This window comes from Melospiza melodia, chromosome 17 (assembly GCF_035770615.1).
Source record: "Melospiza melodia melodia isolate bMelMel2 chromosome 17, bMelMel2.pri, whole genome shotgun sequence".
NCBI lineage: Eukaryota > Metazoa > Chordata > Aves > Passeriformes > Passerellidae > Melospiza > Melospiza melodia.
In genome coordinates, this window is record NC_086210.1 from 10,406,226 (window position 1) to 10,411,991 (window position 5,766).

The following is a 5,766-nucleotide window of genomic DNA, read 5'->3' on the forward strand; positions in this document are numbered from 1 at the left end:
AGACCTGCCTCCTCTACAGAGGAAAAGAGTGATAGCTTATCTGAGAGTGAGGATGAGCCCAAGGATTCTTGGCAGAGGATGCGGAGAAAAGCTGCAAAGGAGGGGGACTGGGAGGTGGTATCCAAGATTCAGGTGGCACCTGTGCAGTATAAGCTGGGACCAAAACCTAAATGGGAATCCATAGGGAATAGATTCCCATTTAGGTTTTGGCCCCTGGGAATCCATAGGGAATAGATTCCCATTTAGGTTTTGGCCCCTGCTTATACTGCACAGGTGCCACCTGAATCTTAGATTCCCTACCTCCATAGGGAAATGAAGGACTTAGTAAAGCTGCCAAGGATTATGGGAGGGGTTCTCCCTATTTTAACAATTTGCTGGACATGCCATTTACTGCCCACACAATGGTACCACAAAATGTAAAATGGTGTATGAAAATTGTATTGTGATCTGATGAATTTATTTTCTGGAAAGGAGTTTGGATAAATAAAGTTCATGAGTTATCAAAAGGTTATGTTGAGGAAGAAGGGCGACAACACCTCACAATGGACCACATTACCAGGGAAGGAGACTATACTAGACTGCAGTATCAGGCTGAAGTCATCCCCCAGTCAATACTGGAAGATCTCAAAGGCGCTGCATGGTCCACCTTCCTCCAAACACCTGATGCTTCTACACCCCACACTGACTTCACTTACATTCACCAGGGCTTGGATGAGAGCTATATCAAGTTCATAAAGCACCTTATGAAAGCCCTGGAAAAACAGGTAGTTGATCAAAAGGTCCAGGATTATCTTAGTAGCAAATTAGCTTTCTGTAATGCCAGTATTGACTGCAGAAAGGTTCTTCACAGCTTCCCCCTTGACCCTGAGCCAACCATTGCTCAGATGGTTGATGCTTGCATTTGCCAGGCAGTCTCAGACCGTGACTCCATTCTAGCCAAGGCCACCAGCCAGGGTGCAATTTAAATGCTGGTTGCAGCAAATGTGCTTCCCCACAATACAGAAAGTAATAAAGGCAGTGGAAACTGTTATGACTGCAGGAAAACTGGACATGTAGCAAACGACTGTAAATACAAGAATAAAAACTGTTCTGGTTTTTTACCCAGCCCTCAGTCCCACAGCCATTACCCAAACTGTTCTTGAAGCCAACAGCACTACCAGCCCTCAGGAAACTCCCAGGAGAGCACGAAATGACGCCAAATATGAAGTTATTCTGTCTCACCCTTCCATTGGTGAGAGATGTCCTAGGTTACAATATAAAGATGTATTCTATTCCCATCCTCAAGAGCTGTTGAAACAGGAGGGGCATTGTTTTATTCCTTATCTCCTCTTAATAAACCCATCAATACCTTTCTGCATGACTCAGAGATAATGCCCTCCAGGAGCCATTTCTGTTTAATGGACCACCTCATGACTCATAGAATGATATCAGCCCATTGTGAGATGCTCCACCCATGGGGAAAGAGCTAAGCATGCCCCCCTGGATATTATCTGGGGTTTGGGACAAAACAAGCTGTGTTTCCACTGGATTCCCCAGAGCAACAGATACCTTTTCCACTGGATCTTCAGAGGTAGGCTACACCCTACTACAGGATCACTGCTCCAACATTACCACATCTGCCACTCCAGGAGGACTGCAGCCACCATTCCAACTGGACAGCTACCAACACCCTGACCAGTAGAGTGACAGGTTACATTCTGACTTTATCAGTGTTTTTTTTTTGTTTTTGTTTTTTTTGTATTATTGCATGATTTTTTATTTTTTTTTCCTAATAAATTGTATTTCTGACTTTGGGTCTCTCTCTGGTTTTGCTTTCAAACCAGAGCAAATGGAAAAGCCTGAGTGGGTTTCCTGAAAAACAAACTCACCTCAGAAACCACGTGCTCAGTCCAGGCTGGCTGGAATGATGTCACCTTTCTACAAGGGACAGTGTGAGCAGAAATGATCTCTGGAAGCAGAATTCTCTGAGTCTTGCAGCTGAATTCTCTGTCCCTGTCCTTTCCCTGGATCTGTGTTGCAGATGAAGCTACTGGTGCCATCCTCACCTTTTACCTCTCTCTTGAATGCAAACAGATGTTCCCAGGTGTATTAAGCATGATTTTTCAAAGTTGCTACAAAACTTTTGTGTTCCTCATGGAATGAAGGGGCCATTTTGGCACTGAGGAGGTGACGTGGAAGCAAGGAGTCAATTGTGACCCTGGGGTCCCATGGAAGCAAGGGGCCATGGTGACAGAGCAGGGCCATGTGGATCCAGTGGTCCATTGATACACTGTGGATCCAAGGAGACAATGGAGACACCCCCAGAACCTCATGGAACCAAAGAGTCCATGGTGACCCTGCAGGGCTGCATGGAGCCAATGGTCCATGGTGGCACTGCCCATCCAAGAAGGCCATTGTGACACTGAAGAACTTCATGACACCAAATGTCCATGGTGACACAGCAGGGCATCATGGGAACCAAGGAACAGCTGTTGGCGGTATGGAAACTCATGGAACCAGGAGCCGTTGTGGCACTGCAGAACCAACAGAGCTGCTGGACCTTGTCCCCTGGCCCTGCACAGATCCTTGGGAGGCACGGCAGGAGCAGCACCCTGGGAGGCTCAGGAATGCCCCTCTGGGATCCATGGCACACACTCTCAGGGGCGGGAATTCCAGTTCCCAGGCAGGAAAACATATTCCTGCCCTGGAAGGCAAAGCTCTTAAGAAGGAGAAAAAGGCCAAGTGGAGCAAGATCTTAGAGTGACATTTCACTGCCAGCCTTCATAGCTTCACCCGTGGTTCTTGTAGCTCCTGGATTGGGAAATAAATCAGGGTCAGGGTCTTTGGTGGGAGCTGCCCATGGTCAAGAGAGACACTGAGAGAGAAACAGAGCAGGCAAAGAAAGGCAGGAGAGAAAGAAGGGCACAAATGCAATCAGCTGCGAAGGTGGCACTCTGAAAAACAAACTGGAACTGACAAAAAATGCATGGGACAGAAGTCAGTAATTCTGAAAGTTTTATTTACTATCAAAGTACAGGCCACACATCCAGCCCCACACAATCCCAATCCCACACCCTCAAATTTGGATGCCACTTCTCCCAATCTCCTTCCAACCCCATCTCACCCTGGACATTGTGGAATCAAGTAGATTTCAAGTAGTCCCAATCATGGGACTGAGTTTTCCTTAGGTGGGAATAAGGCATTTTGACATGGATTGGTCAATTTTGGGGTAAAATTGAGGTGTTTTCAATGAGATTGAATCATTTTGAGGTGACAGACCAATCTATCTGGAATTCTGGAGTGCAAAGATATGGAGAACACTTGCTGAAATCCCCCAAGAACCCACAAATCCTGCACAACAAATGTTCACAAACCATAAATTCCACCTCAAATACCCGTTAAATGGCGGGACGTTAGACATCCTCGATCAATTACTTTCATTTTAGTCCCATTTCAGGTGTTTTTAAGTGATAAAGACAAATCAGAGAAAATTAGGGCCAAAAGGATAATCAGCCAGGTGTCCTCCCAACATGGATCACTGGGAATGTGGGTCATCAGTGTTCTGAGCAATGTGGGTCCTCCCATGGGGATGAAGCTGCACCAGTGCACAAAGCTCCTCCTGAAGTTGGAGCACATGCAGGGCTTCCCTTACTGGTGCCTGCGTTGGTGTCGGGTCAAGGTAGAGCTGTGTGAGAAGCTTTTCCCACACTGGGGACACTCGTAGGGCCTCTCCCCGGTGTGGATGTGCTGGTGGATGATGAGGTGGGAGTTGCGTTGGAATCCCTTCCCGCAGTCAGGGCAGCGGAAGGGCCTCTCCTCAGTGTGAATCTGCTCATGCAGGATGAGATGGGAGCTGATCCGAAATCTCTTCCCACACTGGAGACACTTGTAGGGCCTCTCCCCAGTGTGGATGCGTTGGTTCCTGATGAGTTCTGAGCTGCAGCTGAAGCCCTTCCCACATTCCCCACACTCATAGGGCCATTGCCCGGTGTGGATCATCTGGTGGCGGATCAGGGTGCTGCTCTGGCTGAAGCTCTTCCCACACTCCAAGCACTTGTAGGGCTTCTTCCCATCTTGAAGCTGCTCATGCACCACCAGCTCCGAGCCCTGGCTGAAGCTCTGTCCACCTTCCTGGCCCAGGGTGGGTCTCTCCTCCTCAGAGCAACCTGGGCTGGGTTTGGAGCCCCTCCTCCTGTGGGATCTCCAGGGCTTTTCCTCTCTGTTAGATTCTTGTGCCATGGAGCTGCTCAAAACAGCCTCTTCCATGAGGTTCTGCTGTGGGGATTTTTCCTTCCTGGTCTCCATCCTCAGTTCCTGCTCTGGTGGAGGAAGGACAAAGAGAGGATGAGATGTGCCTCTGTACCAGAGGGAAGGGGAAGGAGATCTCCCCAGTGCTTCCCCGGCAGGACCGCATTGGCAGTGGGTTTGTCCTCCAGCCGGGGGCCGTGCTGGGCTGGGAGATGGAGCAGGAGAGAGGGGGAAAGGGGCACTGACTTCCTCCTCACCCGCCTGGGTGTCCTGGGGCATTGTCTCAGCAGGTGTCTGCTAAGGAAGGCAGGAGCCTCCCTTGAAATGGAAAATGTAAACAACCTCCCTCGGAACGGTTATAATTTTGAAATTATGGGGCTCTAAGGCAACAGATATGGGAATGGGAAAAACAGTTATTTAGCAGGAAAATTAAAATATAAACGCAATAGTACGAAGAAAAAATACTGACAGATTCAGAATACGACCTGACACCATGTGGGTTACAGTGGGGGTGGCAGTCCCAATAAACGGTGGCTGCAGTCCTCCTGCAGTGACAGGTGTGGCTCTGTTGATGCAGGGATCCTGTAGGAGGGTGGAGTGTTCCTCTGAAGATCCAGTGGTAGTGGTGTTGGGCCTGGTCTTCCTTCGGGAATCCAGTGGAAAAGGCTGACTCTGGTCTTCCAGCCCTCTGATTGTATCCAGGTAGGAATGCTTGGCTCCTCCCTCTGGGCAGAGCTTCTCACAATGGGATGATGGAATTTTATCGGTCCTGCAGTGGCACTCAATGGCCCCTTAACAGAAGATATCTCCTGAGAGGGAGGATGGGTTGTGGAAGAGATAAAGAAAACTGCCCAATTCACAGAAGGTAACTGCCCCATCAGATAGGAATAGAATATACGTCCCATATCCAACCTAAGACAGCTGGGAAATGCTTTGCAGTATTCTGTGTCTGTGTGTCTGTGTTTATGGGTATTTTACACTCAAAGTCCCCCAGATTTCCAAGAGGTTTTCCCTGGGGTGTTGTCTTGTCCCTGTATCCCTCTGCACCTCCCTGTGTCACTCTGTCACTGTCACCTCCACACATCTCTGAGCCCACTGGCACCTCCCAGGTTTGCACTGAATCTCTCCCTCCTGCCCTCCAGCACCAGCAATGCCCATGGCAGGGAGCTCAGAGCAGGAGCAGCCAGGCCAGAGCTAATGCCAGGATCAGGAGCACCTGGCAGAGGCAGGAGGAATCCCCCATTCCAGGCGGTGCAAGGGGGGCACCCATGTCCCCTCCCAGCCCCAGGGTTACAGACCAGGGAGGAGATGCCTCAGCTGTCTCAGCTGAATTGCTTCCCTCAGCCCTTGGCCCGGGAAGTCTCTGACTGGAGCACAACCTCTAGAGGAGAGTTCCCACAAGGAAGAGAAAAGAAAGGAATTGTTTCTTCCCTTTCTCTCATCACTGCCCCTTGTGCTGATTTTCTTGGCATCTCTTAGCAAAACCAACAAAAAAGCATCTGAAATTAGGTGTTTCCCAGGGTCAGTTCCTAAATAGGG